Below are 21,675 nucleotides of genomic sequence, written 5' to 3' on the forward strand. Positions count from 1 at the left end.
GAGATCTCCTGACAGGGCCTATGCTAAACGAATTATAGAGGCAATTACCCTAAAAATTTTGAAGCGGCCATTTGCTCAGTAACCTACACCGACCTGACACCCAAGCAGAGATTGCCATAAGCAGGGAATTTATGGTGTTAGAATGCTGCTTTAGCATAAATTACCTCAGGGAACAGATTTAAACCAGTTGCGTTTTTAAAAATTATGCAACAACAACAACAACAAAATGAGTTTATGCAAACTCAATACCAATTGCAGAATGGGGCCCTCTAAGTCTTTATCTTCAAAGATGCTGCGTTCCTTCTCGCCTGTTTGTTTTCTCTCTCTGGATGAAGATTCACAGCATTAATACATAATAACTGTATCTCACTCCATTACAGGTAGTTCAAGGCCGCTCCCCATAAACTATATGCACGGCTTTGTGTCTTCATCTTTAAAACTACCAAGTATCTTGGTCGCAGACATATGTTAGGTTTAATGCATCCCCTGCCATAAAAGTGTTGCTTAAGACTAATGAACAAACAAATGTTTGTTTAAACCTCTTTGTGAAAATCAAACAAGCTTTCAACAGCTATTCATGTATTTATTGTCAGATGTGAATCATCACTTAGGTGCTTTGCCCTGAACTATTACCAGTTAATGCTCATAGTTTCAGGGTGCTAATTCACTTGCTATGGGTTTCGTTTTTTGTTGTGTTGTTTTTCACCCCCCACCCCCCCACCGCCTTCTTCCTTTCTGTCAGTACCATCTCCAGAAAGGCACTGTATGAAAAGTTCCATATTGTTTCCGGCAGAACTCACACATTTGTGCCTAGCATAGCGATGCTGTTGTCCGCAGAAGGGACACAGCCTTCAGGGACTCTCCTGACAGTGCTATATTTCGCCTGCACCCCTCTGGCTTGGCTTCTGCGCTGAGACCCTCCTAAGCAAGTGAGCACAAGCAAGACACTCTCCCTGCCTCTGCCCCCACCCCTCCTCACAAAGTAGCTGTTTTTTCAGACTCAGCAGCACCTGAAAAGCTCCCACAAGATTTAGCCATTATATTAAATAACAGGTTTTAGAAGCTGGGAACTGTTATTCTAGTGTTGCTGGGTGTCATTAAGGTTGCACGTCTATGCTTGTTTAATTTTTCTTCTGCCATTAAGCAAACTAAATGCTCGGAGGTTTTTTTCTGTCTCAGTGGGGTCCACCCAGAATAGAAAAGAGAATAAGTGTTCCAGGGTTGTGTAACTGGGTTTTTTTTTGCTGCTTTCATTATGAGGAAGGAATTAAAAATCCCTCCTAGTCAGTACTTAAAATATCAAAGTCATTGTTTAATGCCTTTGAGTCACTGTACAACTAATTCAATTGCACAGTGTAGCGCCGTTTCACGGTGTGTGAAACACAGATAGTACATAGAAGTGATTGCAAAGTTGAATAAACACCAAATTAGTTTTAAAAGTCTGCAACTTCCCGGTGGAGTCTTTCAAACTGAACGGCACTATTGTCTGACAAAGTCGATGGTCACCAAGAGGTTGCATTACCTTCTGCTTGTGCTAATGTGAGAGAGTGTCTCCTGACACCGTGGCACCTGGAGGAGAAGGCCGTCTTCAGGGAGGCCTGTGTGCTGACAACTCCACATAACCAGCCTGCTTGTCACTCAGGGAGACATGGCCACACAACACAGCCTGGAGTGGACAAGGAAGAGGGGTGGTGTAAGTGAAAAAAGGCCATGGTTAAACGAGAGACTCCAGGACAAGTTTTAAAGCAGTTTGATATAGATGAAACATTGCAATTTGATAATTAAAAAGACAAAGTTAAGCCCCATGCTGTGTTGCTTCCTGGCTGTGACACTATTTTCAACTCATTTAACATTTCCCAGCCTCAGTCTCCTTATCTTTTTCCCCTTTTGGTCAATAACAATTATTGACGGACTATTATGTATTTTCTAGGCCCTATTCTAAGTGCTGCAGGGCTGGGGCCACAGTATCAAACAAAGCAAGTGAGTCAGTGTCCTCAGTGAAGTTTACTGTATATTATAAACAATCACAGAATTCAAAGACAATCATAGAACCAACACTTTTTGATGGCTTAGGATGTGCTAGGTACTGTGCTAAGGACAAGAGATATAGCCAGACACAAACCCGTCCCCATCCTCAATCATTACTCATTCACCAACAAATATTTTTTAGTACCTACCCTGCACCAGGCACTAGGGATATAACAGATAAAAATTAAGTCTCTGGCTTCATGAAGCTTTCATTCTGATGGAGGGAGACAGGCAATAAGCAAATAAATGGCTTATTCTCCCACCCCTTCAAGTCTTCATTCAAATGTTCCTTTCCAATGAGACTATATGACCACTCTTTAAAATTTCGACCACCATGCTGCATTCATTTATTTTCATCTTGCTAAGATAGTTAATGTGTGTTAATGTGACTGAACCACAAGGTGCCCAGATACTTGGTCAAACATTGTGCTGGGTGCGTCTGTGAGCGTGGTTTTAGATGAGACTAACATTTGAATCAGTAGACTGAATAAAGCTTATTTCTTTCCCTAGTAGATGATCCTCATCCAATCACTTAAAGGCCTGAATAGAACCAAAAGCCTGACCTGCCCATGAGTAAGAGTGAGCTGCTTCTGCCTGATTGCTTCAGCTGAGATATCAGCCTTTTCCTGCCTTTGGAATTCAACTGCAACACTGGCTCTTCTTGGGCCTCAAGCCTGCCGGCTTTTGAACTGTAACCACACCATCATCTCTCCTGGTTCTCAGGTCTTTAGACTCAAATCAGAAACACATCTACATCTCCAACTTGCCAACTGTGATCTTGAGACTTCTCAGCCTCCATAATCATATGAGTCAACTGTTGATTCTGTTTCTCTGGAGAACCCTAATTCATCATTCTACATCTTTCTTCCATTACACATATTGCTTCCCAGCATATTAAACAATTTATCAATTATATTTTTGGTTTATTATTTATTTCTCCTACTGGAATGTAAGTTTCACAGAGATCTTGTTCATTGCTAGATCTCAAGTCTGGCATCTAGTAGGCATTCAGTAAAACAGCTGTTGAAAGATGAAAAAATAAATGTAATCTGCCAAGTGGAGGTAGGTACTGTGAAGAAGAATAAAACCAAATAAATGAACTTGAGGGGAACAACGGCACTTCTTTTTATAGAAGGTAGTCAGGCCCTGGTGGGACAATGGGCATTACTACTGGAATATGTTGTTTATCTTCCAAAGTAGGATATCTTTCTTAATCCTGAGATCCTTGTAGATTCACATGGAGTTATAAAAAATAATGCAGAGAAATCTCATGTACCCCCTACCCAGTTTCCTTGAACAGTACCATCTTGCAAAACAATAGTCCAAAATCATAATCAAGATATACCTATTGATACAATGTACAAATCTTATTTGGACTTTCCCAACTTAACTTGTACTCGTTTGTGTGTGTGTTTAGTTTTATGCAATTTTTCACATGTTTAGGTTCAGGTATCCACCACCACAGTGGAGATACTAAACAGTTCCTTCACTACAAGGATCTCTCGTGTTGCCTTTTATAACCACATCCACCTCTGCACCCTTTACCGTTACCCTTTTCCAGTCTTGGGCAACCACTAATCTGTCCTCCATTTCTATACCTTTTGCAAACTACGATACTCTTGAAAGCAAAGGGGATACTATTAATAATTATGTCAGGACAACTGGCTAATGAGCACTGTCCCTGATGAAACACATGTGGCCATCTCTTTATTATAGACCAATCATGATATGGTTTGACTCTGTGTCCCCACCCAAATCTCATCTTGAATTGTAATCCCCACTTGTCAGGGGAGGCGTCTAGTGGGAGGTGACTGAATCTTGGGGGTGGATTCCCTTCTCACTGTTCTCGTGATAGTAGGTATACTTTTTTTATATACAAGACACACCAATGAGTACTTTTTATTTAATCACAAGATATGGTTGTTTGGAAGTGTATGGCACTTCCTCCTCCGCTCTCTGTCTTTCTCTCCTGCCACCATATAAGAAGTGCCTTGCTTCCCCTTCTGCTATAATTGTAAGTTAACTGAGGCCTCCCAGCCGGGCAGAACTGTGAGTCAATTCAACCTCTTTTCTTTATAAATTACCCAGTCTCAGGTAGTTCCTTATACCAGTGTGAAAATGAAGTAATACAAATCATAACAACTACATCTAACAGTCGTGGAATGTGTTCAGCATGCCAGGCACTGCACTGATCTTTGTTCATATTATTAATTTTAAAACTCAAAAAAAAAGCATGAGGCCAATACTGTTATCGTTCACATTTTACAGGGAAGAAACAGAGGCACCGAGGCATTAAAACACCTGTCTAGGGTCACAGGGTGTACAGCTTTCGGAGCCAGGAATCACAACTAGGTCTGTCTTGTTCTAAAGCTTGCCTTTTGTAACTCCTGCACATTAAACAAATAATTACAACTAATTTATTAAATAATTACAAGTGAGCAAAGTGTTTTGAAGAAGAAGTACAAAGGGCTACTGAAGCATAAAATGGGAATTGGAAAAATACCTACCTCACCCAGAATTATTGTAAGAATTAAAAAGTACTCATTGGTGCACTTCATATATCAAAAAGAACTTTTAAAATGTTCAGCATTGTCACCCTTTATACCAGGAGAGATAGTCTTATATGGACATTCATCAGCTTGAATTTCCAAAATGTTAAGCGCCATCTCCTTAACAGTGCAATAGCTTTCTGTATATACTTTGGAATACTGAGATAGAATAATGAAATTTAAACTTTTTAAAATCTACAGTTTCTGACTGTAACCCAAAGGAAGTATTCACCCTGGCATCATAAACTGTATAGTAGAGCTCGCCCTACAGAAGAAATTGTCTGTGACTTCCCCCAGATGTGAGGATCCACCACTGAGGGAAGGAGTCTTACAGATTCAGAATCAAGTGGGATGTCCTGGAAGAAAAACAAACAAACAAAAGCCCCACTGGGTGGAGTGAAATGGATCAGGAGCAATTATGTTCAATTTTACCTTAAGTTTTCTCAAAAGGAGGAGCATTAAGAATCAGCCACCTTAGTACATACTTAAAGGTAAACATTACATTTAAGAAAACCCTTGTTATCTTAATGTGGCACTGAGAAAATACTATCAAGTACAGCACTTGGACTAAGTTAGAACATTAAATACACAGGATCTCTTGATAGAATTATCCTCAGACTTTCCAGTTCTAATCTTCTAGATTTACTAAGATCTGATCCTGTGCCCGCTGATGGAACGTCAGAGGAATGGGATCCTGTAGGTGAAGATCATCAGCTTATAAAATCCTGTTGCCATCAATGGGGGTGGCAGGGAAAGGATGAAGATTAGTTAAGGGGCCAGTGGACTCACCATTTAAATGAATCATGAACTTGAAGCCAAAAGACTCAGTTTCTGTCCCAGCTCTCTCAAGCAAAGCCCCCAAGTCCCAGTTTCCTCATCTATAAAAAAGAATAAAAATATTTAATGGACAAAGTTGTGTGGGAATCAAATGAGATAAAGTATGCTCTGTATATACCCTAAAGTCTTGGACAAATAAAGGCATTCTTTTCATCTGAGAAATTGACGAAAAAGATGCCCTGACCAAGAAAGACAGGAGAAAAGATTTTTTTAACGAAGGATAAAATGATGAAATCCCCCCAGGTATTCCTAAAGAAAGCCCTTACCCACGAGCCGTAGGCAGATGTCCGGTCCTAAGGTCCATTTTGGAGTAGCCCAGCACTCAGCCTGGAAGATTGGACACTGAGAAATATGTGTATCCCATTTTTCTAACTAGCAGCATTTTGATCCTGTCTTATTATCCATACCCAGGCTAGCACACATGATTTTTTCTGCTTGCACTTCAGGAGAAGGTAGGCAGTGGACAAAAGGTGGGTCATTCTCACATTGATCAGGTTTCTGTTCCAATATCACCCTCCCAGATAGGCCTTTATTCACTCTAAATAGATCACACTGTCTAAAATAGTTACCTTTCCTGAACAGTCTCTTACTGTGCCATTTACTGTCAAAGCTCTTCTCACTACCTGATATGATTTTGCATGTTGATTTGCTTGTTCATTGTGTGTTCCCTCACTACAATATAAATGCCTTGCCAGTTTTGATCACTACCATATCCCTAAGGCCTAGGAATGTTCAGTACATACTAGGTGCTCAACAAGTACCTTTTTTTATAAGTGCATGAATGAATTCTATTATTATCTTATTCCGTTGACATTTTCCTGTCTTAGCTGCCTTGGACAACTCTGAAAGTTCTTCTGCTATTTTGCACACTACTGTCTTTCTCTGTCATTTGAATCTTTTCTTTACTTAGTTTGGATTCTTCCAGTAGTAGAGCTTGAGACAAGGGTTTGGATACCAGGAGTCTATTTAGAAGGTGATCCCAGGATTGGAGAGAACAGGCAGAGTAAAAAGAGAAACAAAGAAGAACCAGCAAAAAAGTGCCTTAGCTGGGTTGCTTATGTGGGCAACAGGCACTCAATTCCATCTGGATTTCCTGAGAGATGTGCAGAATACCTCCCAAATTACAGAGGATGGAACATTAATTCACACAAACTGAAAAGTTTGAAAAAAAAAATTAGTCCTTGCCCTTGAGAAAACTTTACTCTGAGTGAAAATGAAAACAAGAAATACTTGTGACATATTCATTGTATCAAAGGGAATTAAATTTTATTGAGTGCCAAACATGAGCCAGGCACTGTACCTGGCAACTTATATATATCATCGTATTTCATTATGGCAACAGGACCTACCATATATCAGGCTGCTACCATTTAACCAGGTTCTTCACACACATGCTCTCACCAGTTCTTACAACTAGTCAATACAAGTTTTTATTTCCATTTAAGAGATGAGAAAAGTTGAGACTTGGGGAAAAGAGATAGCTTGGCCTAGGTGACACCGTCAATTCATAGCAGATCTTTCCGACTCTATAGCTTGTCCTATAGAGAAACAATTACATGTAAGGAAAATACAGGGCAATATAAATATAAGTGAGTGACTACATGACACTTTCTTGTGAAGAGTTACAAGAATTCAGAGAAGGCAATGTGCAACATGAGGACCATGGTCAATAATATTATATTGTATACTGGAAATTTGCTAAGATAGTAGGTTTTAGGTACTTGTACTGTGAAAAATGAAAGGTAACTATGTGAGATAGTGAATATGTTAACTTGCTTGACTGTAGTAATCATTTCACTATATGTATGTATATCAAAACGTCATGTTGTATACCCTAAATTTATATGATATAATAATATAAATAAACAAAAAATTAAATAAATAGAATTCAGAGAAGTGAATGACTGTTGTGAGCAACACTTAAATTTAACAAGATTTTATTAAGAAGGTTAGGTTTTTCAAAAATTTGAAGAGAAAACCGGGGAGAAACAAATGGATTCCTCTAGGCCAAGGAAACAGCTGGAGAGAAAGGCATGAAGATGAGGTAACTGGCTTCATGGAACTTGAATTATTTTTCATCAAAGAGCTCAACCCCCCCCCCCATATTATCTTTCATAAATAAGTAGTGTGCCATGGAATTATGGAACATGAAAGGTATGGATTTAGAACATGATCTAGGTTAAACAAAAAAGAGGAAGAAAACTAAAACAAAGAACAAAATCCAGATTTTTGGGATGATTCTGAGGCCCTAGAACCTTAAAACTCTAAACTCTTTCAAAGTGTATTTGAAAAGATGTATATTCAGTGTGTGCAGTCTGACAACGGTGGAATGCCAATAACATTTAATTTCCTTGACTTCTAACCTTCTTAACCTGTTGTGCTGCTGGAATGGGACTGTAAATCAAAATATGCCGAATTGTATGGGGAACATGTGTATTTAGTCATTCCAAACTGCCTGGTGATTTTTTTAAACACTCCTCACAATAGTATTTATGCTGGTCTTGTTCTTCATAAGTCTTTCTTCTCAACCATGCTGCAACTGGTTAATATAGGCATCAAACACGGCACGCAAGAAGGAAGAACGCAGAAAAGAAATTCAGAAATTGATGAGAAAGGCCAAAGTACCCTGACATCCCTCCCATCCCAACTGTTCTAAATGTTCTTCCATTTTCAACCACAACAACAATAAAAAAAAACATTGGAATATTGCCTTGGGTCTAGTAAATCATTAGCAAATTAAGAACCTGTTTTTAATAACATTTAACTTGTAAATAATGCATTAATTGACTAGCCTGAATGTTAGTTTGAGCATTTGAAACTCTGCTAGTAAATTTGTAATGAAAGAAATGTGCTGCAACAGTAGGCTATATGGTGAATATAGCAGATTAAATATGACAGTTGATATTTGTGAAAATGGGGTTATAATTAGAGGACACCTGCAGCTGTTTTCCAACCAAAACAACAGAAATTAAACTTGCATAAACTGTGTGTGTGTGTATCACATTTTCTATTGGCGTGTTTCTTTTGTTCTCCTTGAGTCTTGTCTTAGGTTTTATCCCCCGTTTTTCAGGTCATATGTCAAGCAAGCAACAAGTGGCCTTTTGCTGGATACACTTTATTGGATCTCAAAGTGACACATTTTGGGGTGGAAAAGAAAAAAATGACAGAGTTCTTTTTTTCCTAGGAATTAGGAGTTACTAAAATTCATGAATGATGGCCCAGCATATTATAACTGCTCAGAATTAGAGGAAGCCATGTGAAAAGGAACCAGTAGGGATTTCAGTTTTACCTGCCTTGCCTCCAACTATCAAGTAGGATTTCTGATATGAAAACACGAAGAATGTGGCATCCTGCCAGCTATACTTTATTAAAAATATGTATGGCCATGAGTCAGGTAGAGAAGTTGCTAGAAATAGGGATTAAACCAAAGAGAAATTAAATATTTGCAATGACTAATAATTAACAAAGTGCTGTCATTTCACTAATTCATTGTTTCTCATTCATTCAACAAATATAGATAAGCACCTTGCAGAGGCTATACTAAAGTAGGCCCTGGGATACACAGCTGAATAAGACACAAATCCTATGCCTTCAAAAGGCTGAAAATCTGGTTTGGGGAAAATATCTGTAAATCAAAAGAAAGGGAGATCATGCAAGACAGAGAAAGAGATGAAATACTAAGAAGCAAATCTTGGCACATCTGTCAAATGCAACAAGGAAGTTAAGAAAGATAAAGACAGAAGCATTTCTATTGAATTTGTCAATCAAAGTTCATTAGTGACCTTGGCAGAAACTGTTTTAGTGGAGTGTTGGGAACAGAAACCAGATTACAGTGAGCTACAGGATGAATAAGGAAGAGAATGTACACAAGTAAGTGTAGACTGCTCTTTTCAGAAGTCTGACCATGAGAGACTAGAGACAGAGAAAGAGAGTGGGAAAGTTGGGGATTGTGGGGGAGAAAAAGTTGTGTAAAGAGTTGGTTTTCAAAGATCTGAGCAAGTTGCATATGCTGAGTAGTGGTCACAGCCATTGCACACAGAGAATCTTGACATATTAACATACATGAGTGCACATCAGTTATCCACTTTTCCCTATCAGAAGTTGAAATTCCCTTTTAAAATTCCAAATATTAAATTCTCATTTAATACGCTAATTAGCCTACATTTTACAATAGATTGTATTAGAGCTTGGATACACATCCAACTCGATTCTATATTATGGAGCTGTAGTTGACTTGGTCAATAACTTCCATTGTTCTGCATGAGAATTTTCACAATTTGCTACCTCATTCTAATAGGGTTTGCTTGAATTACATGAAATCACTACCTTTATTGGTCAAAACCAGCAGAATATTGGCAATTTCATGTGGTTCAACCTAATAGTCGACAGGGGACTGGGGAGATCATAGCATGTGAATATAATGTTGAATGAGACATAGGAAGAAAGAAACAAACAAGATAGCTGGGACAAAGGGTATTGAATGAGTAGAAAAAAAGTAGTAATCTTTTTGTCTGGGTTAGGTGTGTGTTCCCAAGGGAAATAATTTTTGAGCATGTAGCTTGAAAGTAATAATAACACTTTTAGGGAGTACAGATGGCTCAGGGGATCAATTGGGATTTAGGGAGCGGGGCTTTTACCTGCAATCTGTCCAATTTAGTCAGACTAACTTGCAATTTTTACACTGTTAAACATCTTACAAATCTGAGACCAACAGACCAAAGAAAAGCGCTTTCGATTGGGTGTCTGGGTAACCTGTGGCAAATTTTTAGCCCCATTGTAATGTGATTCCTCCATTAGAGTGGAGTGAAGGCATGGATTACCCATTCATTCTCAATTCAATGTGAGAGGTTCAGAATTCTGTGTCAGAATTAAGACAGTCCTGGTGCAGTCAGCAAGGGAAGGTAATTTTTCCAGACTGCCTGTGCTAAAAATAAACCTAGGGTAGTCTCAGGGGAGAGCTACCCAGTCCCCTTCACGGACACTAAATTCACTGTGGTGGGAAGTGAAGATGGACTGAAAACAAATACCTGAAGAAAGAAAAACACCCTAATGAGGGCACCGGTGGTGAGTTGATGGGAACTGAGCTACCACTGGGAATGCATTACCTGAGCATTTTCTCCAGAGCAGAGTTGTTGGACATATCTATGAGGAGAAATTCCCACAGCAGTGCACAATCTGGGCTCCGGCTAAGTTCTTGGAATGTCATTTGTCAGCTGTCAGAATCCTATATTCATAAACAAAGAGGAAAAGTCTCACTAAAATGAAACTACAGAACACACAGCAACAGACCCTGGTCTCTTCTGTGTTAAGAAAAGAAACATGAAAATACTTAAGCCAACAAACTTGAAATTTGTGTCAGTCATGATACTTTCATGCTGGTCTTGAGTTTCTCATGTCTATCAGGCCACAGCGAGACAATCACTCAGAACAACCCATGGCATTTTGCAGGGCACCATACTTGGTATGGGAAGTGGTGAATCATGGGCCCGAGACTTGGTTACACAGTGTCTTAGAGAAATATCCCAGCTCCTTCTCAAGCTATAAAACTCCTCCTTCTAGGCTAGGAACAGATATGGAATTTCCTATTATCTCTGAATTTTTATTTTACTGAGTTGCAGACAGAGCTCCTTCTTCTATTGTATTTATATTATTATAAAATTGATCTTGAGTATGTCGAACTTAAGAAAGTCTCCAAAGACAGATCTGGATGGACATCTCTCTTCCAGCTTATAAGATGTATTTTGTAAAATTTGGCATAGCTGCTTTTATTATTATAATATAATACCTAAAATTCATGTGATTAAATACATGACCTGCCTCCCTGAAGGTAAGATAGTTTCTAAATTCTAAAGCTAAGTAATCTAGCCCACAGGGTCAGACATAAAATTGCACCCAGAAATTCATACCAAGTGTCAAGTCACCTTGGGGTTACTCCTGAGGGCTCAATGCTGATCATGGTTGGGAAGAGGTAATTTGCCCCACTGTCTTGCTTGAGGATGATTTTTTACTGCCACATATGGAAAAAGTTGCAGCTAATTATATATTGTTCCAAATTGTGAGTTCTCCTCCCTAAAAGAAGTTTATACTTTCCCATCCCATTGACATCAAGGTTGGTCATGTGACTTGCTTTGGCCAATGAAATGTTAGCAAAAGTGACAATTACCACTTCCCAGTGGAAACTGAGAGCCATTGTGTGGCTCCACAATTGCTCTTCTCCCTCTGCCCAAAGAATAGCACGACTTAAATAGGGACTCAATTTCAGAATGAAGATATGTAGAGCTGCAACTGACCTGCAGCCAACATGTAACAAGAGAGAGAAATAAATCCAGATGGTTGTAAGCCACCGAAAACTTGTGATTGTTTGTTACCAGAGTATAACACAGAATAAAGCTATCCAATACAACAGTAAAACAAACCCATCAGGTACAGGAAGTGGATCTGCTGCCTGAAACCCATACACAACTACTCTAGCTAGCTATATCTTAGCACAAATAAGGAAGGGGACCAGAAAAGAAAGGAAGAAAGGAGTTAGGGAAAGAAATCTCAGTATTTCCCAAGGAAATATTGGAGGTGTTCTAGAAGAAGTGGCTATGTTACAACACTTGCATCTTAGGACTTTTACTCACTTCCAAGCTTTCCTCTCCTCTCAGTTGGTGCTGCAAGGAATAACCTGCTCTATGAACACCAGTTTGAAAAGGACTGGCCACAGATGACTTTGGAAGACCAAAGAGTTCTGTATTGACCTCAGTTATGTCCTTAATACTCTCCAGCAAACAGACAATATTTCCGTAGTCCATTAACTCTCCTACTCCTCTGAAAACTGTTTCATGCCTACTCCTCCCTTCTCAAAACTCTAAATGCCTCTGTCATCCTCACTCCAAGCTGATTATTTTGCTTCCTAGTTCACTGAGAAAATAACAGCAATCAAAAGCAAACTCCATTCAGCCTCCAGCACCACCTCCTCTTCTGCATCTGTGCCCATCTGCTCAACTTTTCCTCCTAGCTGTGTTCCTAGTCAAAACCAACCCCTTAGCTTGCCACTAGATCTTATTTCACTCATGTATTGAAGGACACCGTTCCAGTCTTTTACTTCTTCTACTCTACCTATTTTTTTCTCTATTTGATCACTCTCACTAACATTCAAACATCTTGTTTTCTCATATTTTTTAAAAGACTCTCTTTACTCCAATTCCCACTAGCAATTCTCCTTTCTCACATTTCCTTAACAGCAACACTCTTTGAAAGAGTGTCCATACCCCATGTCTCCAATTTCTTTCCTCTTGTTCTTTCTGGACCTCATTCTAATCAGGCTTTCACCTGTACCTCTCTGCAGTCACTGCTCTGATAAAGGCACCAAAACCCCTACTTTGCCAAGCCACTGGTCATTTCTCAGTCCTCATCTTATGCAACCAATCAGTAGCATTGGACACGATCACTTTCTCCTCTCTGAAACACTTTTTTTTGCCTCCACTGGGCTTCCAGACTCTCTGCTTGTTCAGTTTTATTACTACTTGTCTAGTCACTCATTTTTGTTTCCCTCGATGCTTCTTCTCATCTCTGCAGTTTGACCCCCCAGGCTCAGTCCTTGAACCTATCTTTTTTTTTTTTTAATCTATGCTTACTCCATTGGGAAGCTCATCCAATCTCAGAGCTATAATAAATTTGTACTTCCAGCCTGGCTCTCCCCCTTGAAACCCACACTCACGTCTTTATAAGACATGATACATGCATGGATTGGATACCTAACAGGCATCTAATAGTTGACATGTCTAAACTAAACTCCTAATAGCCTACAGCAGAGTCACGAAAACTGCATCTCCCACAGTCTTCCCCATCTCAGCAAGTAGCAACTCTAAGTTCAAGTCAAAACTCCTTGCAATATCCTTTAGTCTTCTTTTTTCATACCCCATTCTAACCATCCAACAAATCCTATTGGTTTTACATTCAAAATATATCCAGAATCCCATCACTTTTCACTGCTTCTACTGCTGCCGTTACAGTCTGAGCCACCATCATCTTTTGCCTGGATTAGTGCAGTAGCCTCCTAACTGTTCTCCTCTTTCCATCCTTGACCTTTTCTAGTCTATTCTCTACATAGTAATAAAGTTATTTCATTAAAGCATGCCAAATGGCACTCTCTGCTCGACATCTTCCCAGAATCTTTTCTCTGATGCCTCCTGGACCCCGCTCCTCATTTATTCCATCCACTCCAGCTATACTGGCTTCCTTGTTATTTTTTGAGAATATCAGACATGCGTCGATGTCAGCACCTTTACATTGACTATTTCCTCTCCCTGAAAATGCTTTCATTCTCTCCATGAACTAGGAAGCAAAGTCATTATGGCTCATTACTTCCTTCAGATCTTTACTCAGTGAAGTCTTCCCAGAGAAGCCTACCTGATGTTGCAAACCCCACCCAGCATGCTCTACCCACCTTTCCCACTTTATCTTCCGCTAAGCACTTAATGATTGTCTAACGTATCATATGTTCGACTTACTTAGATTATTTACTGTCTGTATCCCCTAACCTGGAATGTAAGCTCCATGAGGGAAGGAAGTTTTTATTAACTACTGTACCCCTAAATACCTAGAATAAGGCCTGGCACATAGGAGGCTCAACAAAGACTTGTTGAAAGAATAAATAAAATGTTTTTGCAAATCACCTTCTTAATGCCTGGAAATGTTGATTTAGTGTTTCATCCCCTTTACTTGGAATAATAAGAGAATGTTAAAGTTGTGATGGCTTTAGAGTTAATCTAGTTTAATACTCTCATATGACACAAAAGAAAACTTTGGCCTAGAGGAGGAAATAAGCTTTCTGAGGTTGCACAACTAGCTGCTAGCTAATGGCACAACAGGGCCAGATGCCCTGGCTCCCAGCCCATCTCTCCTCCCACAGTACCAACCACCCCATCCTCCTTCTGGCTTCCATGAGTAAAACTAGCTTCTGCTAATGCTTCTGCTTTTATTTTGTATCTCATCTTAGTTATGTCATCTTGATATCTTCACAAATCTGCTTTTATCTCATTTTGCAAGAATATTTGTATAAAAATAAAAAGGGATGATTTCCACAGAAGTTAAACAAAACCCCTATGGACTCTACTAAAGGTTTCATTAGATTCTTTTAAGATGTATTATATATAAATATGCGAAAGATGTGTTAGAATTTAAACTCCAGGAAAAAAAAATGTTTCAGAAAACATGATTAACATGTTAATAATGGCACCTAACTCTCCAAAAAGTGTGGCAAAGATTCAGTGAGAAAACATACATTGCCTGGCATACATGAAAGACTGAGAAAGCATAGGCTATGGCACAGGTTGGTGTGTTTGGAGAGTGAGATTTCTGTGAGTACTAGAGTTCCTATGTATCCCTGTTGATGTTACACAATATTGAGACCCAATTTTCTCTCTTAATAAAAACACACGTGGTGAATTTGTAACAGTCCAATTTGTCATGGCAATTTATTATTCTACTTCCTAGAGCACTTTGGAGAATACTTTTTGAATACTGATTAAAAAAAATAAAAATAAAAAGAGGCACAACATCTCCCTGAACCAGTAGGTGCCAACAGTTATTATCATCTCCATTTTCCCTGTGATATAAACTAAAGCCTAAAGATTATTTACCTCAGTTCAAGCAGTTCAAGCACAGCCAAGCAATGGGAGATATGGAACCAGAAGCTCGAATGTCTAATTATTAAACCTGAGTTAGTTCATTGAGTCAGTCAGCCTTATAAGCACTAGTAAGCAATTCCAGATGAAAAACTATACATTATTTTTCTTTCACACTAAAAATTTTTGAGTCTCTTCCCACAGAGAAATAGGGTCCATATCACATGGCCTTGAATCTGGGTGGCCTCTGTGACTGGCCAGTAAAGCCATAGCAAAAGTGAAGCCAGCCCAGATTCCAAATCTAGGCCTTATGAAACTGGTAGCTTTCACTTTCTATCTCCTGGAACACTCTCTCTGGAAACCCTTAATCAATATGTAAGAAGTTCTGCTACCCTAAAGCCACCCTACTAGAGAGGTCATGTGTAGACAACCAGTCAACAAGCCCAGCTGAGCCCCACCTTCTAGCCCATGGCAGTCATGTGAGGAAAGCCATCCTGACCCTCCTGACAAGCCCACCCACCAGCTGAAAACCATTGAGTGTCCTCAGTCAATTTGAAATGGAGCGGAAGAATCACGCAGCGGAGCCATGCCCAAATGCCTGAGCAACAAGGTCCTGATATAATAAAATGATTGTTGCCGGGCGCAGTGGCTCAAGCCTGTAATCCCAGCACTTTGGGAGGCCGAGGCGGGCGGATCACAAGGTCAGGAGATCGAGACCACAGTGAAACCCCGTCTCTACTAAAAATACAAAAAATTAGCTGGGCGCGGTGGCGGGCGCCTGTAGTCCCAGCTACTCGGGAGGCTGAGGCAGGAGAATGGCGGGAACCCGGGAGGCGGAGCTTGCAGTGAGCCGAGATCGCGCCACTGCACTCCAGCCTGGGCAACAGCGTGAGACTCCGTCTCAAAAAAAAAAAAAAAATAATAATAATAATAATAATAATAATAATAATAAAATGATTGTTATTTTTAGCCACTAAGTTTTAGAGTAATTTGCTATGCTGCAGTAGATAATAAGAACAGAATTTGATACCTGGAAATGGAGTGCTGCCATAACTATCTAAAACATGTGGCCATGGTTTTGGAGCCAGACAATAAGCAAACACTGCAAATACCTTGAAGACACTATTAATGAGAACAGAAAAACCTGAAGGAGACTTCTAGTGAATACTGAGAGGAAGATAGTACAGGAATTACTATTGGAGGCTGGAGAAAAAGTGATCCTGGTTATGAGTGGCAGAAATTTTGACAATCCTGTTGCCTGTTGTGATCTAGACAGTAGAATATATACCTAATGAACTGATGGATTTGACTGGGTTTGGATCTCTGATAGGAATGCCAAAACTGCCAAATGGTTTGTTTTATGCATGTATGATATTGCATAGAAAAAGGTGAGCTTAGAAAAAAAATGTTTAATTATTGCAGTTAAATAATTAGTTATATTACTTTGTTATATTACTGCATAATTCCTAGGAAGCAGGACTGAGGTGTAATCAACAAATGTGGACATGTGACCAGTAAGATTTCAGAAATACTACAGACTAGAGACTGCTTTTTGCTTTTAATTCTATTTTTGAATGAGAATGCCAATTGCATTTTTCTTACCTTCTTCTCAACATTGTGTATTGGGGATGGAGGAGCAAATAACATGCTTCTTTAGTTCACAAGTTGAGAGGAACCATACTTGTAGAAACATACCTGAAGGGTCTCATCCATATGTGGACCTGATTTGGATGAAAAGATCCTGCATCTTGAGCCTAATCCTGATGCTGTTGTGGTCCTGATGCCATCATGAGTTGAGAGTCTGGGGGTTTTTAGAAAGGGTGAATGTATTTTTGCATAGGCAAGGAACATAATCAATGGCCAAAATGGCACTGTGACAGATTAAAGGTTGCTACAAATTCTCTGATACCCTTCCATTAAGAGGTAGGGCAGATATTCCCTCCCCTCAAATCTGGATGGGCTCCATGATTTGCTTTGATCAACAGAAAATGGCAGCAGTGATGCTAGACCGGTTGTTGGATCCAGGCCTTAAGAACCAACAACCTCCACTTAAGTTCTCTTGGAACACTGAGTCCCTGACTACCCTAATATCATGTTGAAAAGGCTACATGTAGGAACTCTAGTTGCCAGTCCCAGCCAAGACCAGCTTTTCAGCCTTCCCCATCACTAAATTTGTAAACGAAGCCATCTTGGAATCTCCAGACCAACTCATTTGGCAGCTGGATACTATCAAGTTATCTCTGCTGACTCCACATGGAACAAAGGAGTCACCCAGCTGAGCCGTATTCAAACTATCGACTAAAAAAAAACAGTGAAACATAATAAAATGATGTTTTAAGCTAGTAAGTTTTAGGATAATCTGTTACATGGCAAGAGATAACCAGGACACTAACTATACATGCATGTGAGTAAACAGAGGTAGGCATACTTTCAACATTGAATTGTGCTTTCTAAAGAGATGATGATGAGTTACCTTTCTGCAAAGGTAATACATTTCAAATGTGCTAAGGATGCTTTCTCTTTTTCTTATCCATGAAACATGCAGACAATAGTCACTCTCCCCTTAGTTTATAAGAATTTTGAGAGGAACAAATGAGATAATATACGTCAAAGGCATCTGCAAAGCACTTCTCACTAAGCAAATGTAAGACATTATTACTTTTATAGAAATTTAAGTAAAATACAGGGTTTTGTGCAATTTAAATAATCACCTAGTTTCTATCAACTTTGTAAGTTTAGCTAATCACATATCTGATTCTTCTACATACTCAGGTATTCATACATAGGTATAAAATTGTTGTCCAATAAATGTAGACTTTTTTTAAGTACTAAATTAAAGCAATGCTTGTTAATAAAATTTCAATAATACATTTTAGCACAATGTTGACATGTAACACATATATTTTAACTCAGATATGTAAAGCACAACTGGTATTAGTTAATTCAATCAAGCACCCAACTCTTGAGGGAGGTGGAAGGATGCAGAAAACAGCTTGCTTGAAATGGAAACTACCCCTGGACTGTAGTTCTGCCTCATCTTGGTTCACGATGAGAAACACAGTGTGCATAAAGGAGAGAGATAAAGGGGTGTTAAAATACTTTATTCTGTAGTACAGAATAAAGTGTTATGAAAGCACAGAAGTAGACACGTGCATTGTTTCTTGTTAGGAAAGCTGAGACTGTGGAAAACTTGCTGAACTTCAGGTTACGGAACTCAAATATAATGCGATATTTTATGTTTTTAATGATAGTTCTTCCCTCTCAGAAAGTTAGCATGTATAGTCTTTGAAAGGTCTTTTCCTATATTTACTATCAGAAAGAAAGCTAAAGGCATATAAACACACGAGCATACATGCATACAAAAAATTATCCCTTGGTAGCACTAGCAGTGTCTGCTCTTAACTCTAACCTTTCATTTGAATGGACAGTACACAGTGAATGGTCCAGTATCTCGGCTATCACATCACGCAGTCATCTCTGCATCAGTTCCTGCTATCAATGCCTCTTTGGAGTTGGGCTCCTTCTGCAGAGCAGCTAGAACTCCAAAAATCCTGAGCCCCTGTCTCTGTATGTTTGCCAAGCACATCACAAGAGGGGTGGTGAGATGCTGTTCAGATATTGGCCCATTTTCCCTTCAATATATGGGGCTTCATGGATTTTCAGGGCCATATAACTGAAGAGAGTTTACCACCTACTAGAGGAAAGATTAAACTCTGACTGGAAAAATCTTGAAGGTGTAACTAATGTTTGTTTCCATCCCCCTTCAGCCAACACCTTTATTGCACTCACACCTGAGATTCAGGTAAAGTGCTAAAAAACAAAAACCTTTAGTAGAAGCTTTGAAAACATGGGCAAGACAAGACCCAGAATTCATTCTCATTTAGTATGTTAGACTGACTAGTATGTAAAAAGCAACAGAAGTAACGAGAGCTTACTGGATATCCTCACAACAACCCTATAAAGTAGATTATCATCCTCATCCTACAAATGAGGAAACCAAGGAATAGGGAAATTGAGGAGCCCACTTAAGGTCACATGGCTGTCATTTATTGAAAGGAAAGAAACATCCAGCTCCTTGGACTTCAAACCTGAGCCATGTGCCTGGCCACTGAATTATACTGGCTTGTGGGTGAGGATAAGGGCAATAATGACAGCTGCCATTTATTGAAAGACAGCATAAGAGAGGAGAATCTGAGAAATTTAAGATTTCTCAATTTCCAAATACCTCCATGACCCCAGACAGGTTACTGAACATAGCTGAGTCTCAAGTTTTCATTTTAAGATGGGAATAATTATAACACTCACTTGTGGGTTTGGTGTGAGTTTTAATAATCTGTCAAGTGGCTGGCATTTAATAAGCACAAGAGATTAATTATTAGTAGTTTCCATGTGCCAGGCACCATTCATGTATTCATGTTTCATTTAACCTAACAATAACCATAAAAAGAAAATATTAACCTATTTTACAGATGCACAAACTGAGGCCTAGGATTGCCTAGAATCACATAGTTAAGTCAGGATTTGATCCCAGGCCTATGATTCCAAAACCTGTGCTAGTTACACACCGTTCTTCTGCCTCTCTTAATACACCAGTTTAAGTCAACCTGTGCCACAAATGACTTTTTTCAATAATCAATTAACATGTGTCAGCTACTAACGTGGTGAGGCTGTATTGTTGAGTTAACTCATTGCTTTTCAAATTCTATTTTATGCTCTAATGCTCAGGAGAAAAAGTCATTTAACTTATATTTAACTTATCTCTCTTGGGAAAACTATTGAACTTATAAATGGTAGCACTTTATGAAAATATCAAAGATAGCTTAATTTAGATGAAATGAGTCTGGAGTAAGAATCGGGACACTTGACTTTTGTTTTCCTTTGCTTTTCACAATTCTCCACTGACTAGCTATGTGCGCTTAGACATGTTCCTTAACCTACAAATACCTCTACATCGTTTACATGAAGTGAGACATGAGCTTGAAGAGTACCTTCTGATTCTAAGGTGTTACTATTTAGTGCCTCCGACACATATGCACACATACACAGGCAGAATTCAAGAGCCTCTAGAGCAGTAATTTTTCTCACTATCCAACAACATTGTTATTGCTTAAAGAGTTGTTTCAAAGCTCAGATTTTAGGAACCTTGAGAATCTGACTTAATTTATCAGGTTGAAGCTGGAGGATCTATATTTTGTGAACACTTCCCAGCTTTTTCAGGAGAGAAGTTAGGCTTGGGAATCACTGCTTCAGACCACTTTGCAGGGTTGGCAAAATAACCATGCCCTGAAACCACGAGGATGACCGAAGCCTGCCTCACGACCTCTGTTCCATGGAGTAAGTTCATTGATAAGGCAGAGCTGTAATGCACCAACTTTGCCTTTCTTGACCATATATTATTACATGGTGTGTAGGTGGAAAAAAAAAATATTTACAGATTCTTTTCCTGTAGAAAAGGAAATGCTGTCGTCATGGCATTAATTTTAAAACTGGAGTAAAAGTCTAGAATGCAGTAGAATTAACCTACTTAGTAGTGGCATCCCTAGTAGGGATAATCACATTCAACTGGAGAATCACCCAAAGTCAAGAAAAAGCATGATCAATAAGACCCAAATACATGAACACCAAACTTGTATCCTAGTAGATAGATTTACTGAGCTGGGATCATGACATGATTCCTAAACAGGTAATAAAATTGAACATGAGGGACAAAATGTATTGAAGAGAATTCAAAGACAGAAACAGTAATATATCTATATGAAGAAATGAGTTATAGGTATTTATCACTGTCAAACCCACCTGAAGTCAGTGTAGAAGGGATGTCACCAGTCAGAAAGGAATGGGTCATATTTTAAAGCATTAAAGCATGAATAGCACCTAGACCATCATAGTAAACATATATATATCAAAGGACCAATGATACCATGTGTAAAGGGCTGAAGGTTATGTAGGCACAGTCCAGTGTCACCATTTCTAAAACCTGAGGATTATGCAAGCCAGCAGGTAAATGCACAGAAATCATTTGCCAATTTAGAGAGAAATTCTGTGTGTGAACCTCAGTAATTATTTTTCAAGTGTTATTTTCAAAATGGAGCTAACAACTCTGTCTACAGAATGTTTGACAATTATTAAATTATAATCTACAACCACACTAAACTAAACTTCTTGGCAGAAAAAGACATGTGAGGAAAAGGGTGAATGTAAGAGCAATAATAGTCCTTAAAAACACCTGGACACCCTCCCATATAAGCTTTAGAAATCACAAGGATCAGGCATTCTTCGAGATCTAATCTCAAAACCTCATGAGGTGTTTATTATGTACTGTTAAGACAAAAGCTTAATGATAAACTGAATCCTACATAGATGACTAGCTGCCTGATTGCTCTGCCCAGAGGGTCGCAGGAAACATAGGGATCAAAGGGTGTATCCATGTTCATGGAAGCTGAACTCCAGTTTCACTGTCGTCTACTTCCCTTAGGTACATTTTATTAAGGCTTCTGGGCTGAATTTGGAAATCCTTGATGTTGGAAGAAAAGCTGACCTATTTCCTTATGCCAGAGATTTTCTGAGCTGATGTTCCTCCAAAATTACATTTTTAGACTAAAAGACAACTAACCAGCATCTTGATGTCATTCAGGAAACATTAAAAT

At 39.0% G+C, this 21,675-nt stretch overlaps 1 long non-coding RNA gene across 2 annotated transcripts in view; it reads right to left on the reverse strand.

Moving 5' to 3' along the window:
- The window catches only part of LOC123567956 (uncharacterized), a 162,869-nt gene that overhangs the window by 106,146 nt on the left and 35,048 nt on the right, over positions 1–21,675 (reverse strand). For both annotated transcript variants that reach the window (XR_012418041.1, XR_006691164.3), the window contains exons 2-4: positions 10,520–10,638; positions 5,367–5,455; positions 1,523–1,666 (exon numbers count right to left, since the gene is read on the reverse strand). This is a non-coding gene — a long non-coding RNA (uncharacterized lncRNA). The remainder of the gene's footprint in view (positions 1–1,522; positions 1,667–5,366; positions 5,456–10,519; positions 10,639–21,675) is intronic.

Source organism: Macaca fascicularis, chromosome 1 (assembly GCF_037993035.2).
Source record: "Macaca fascicularis isolate 582-1 chromosome 1, T2T-MFA8v1.1".
NCBI lineage: Eukaryota > Metazoa > Chordata > Mammalia > Primates > Cercopithecidae > Macaca > Macaca fascicularis.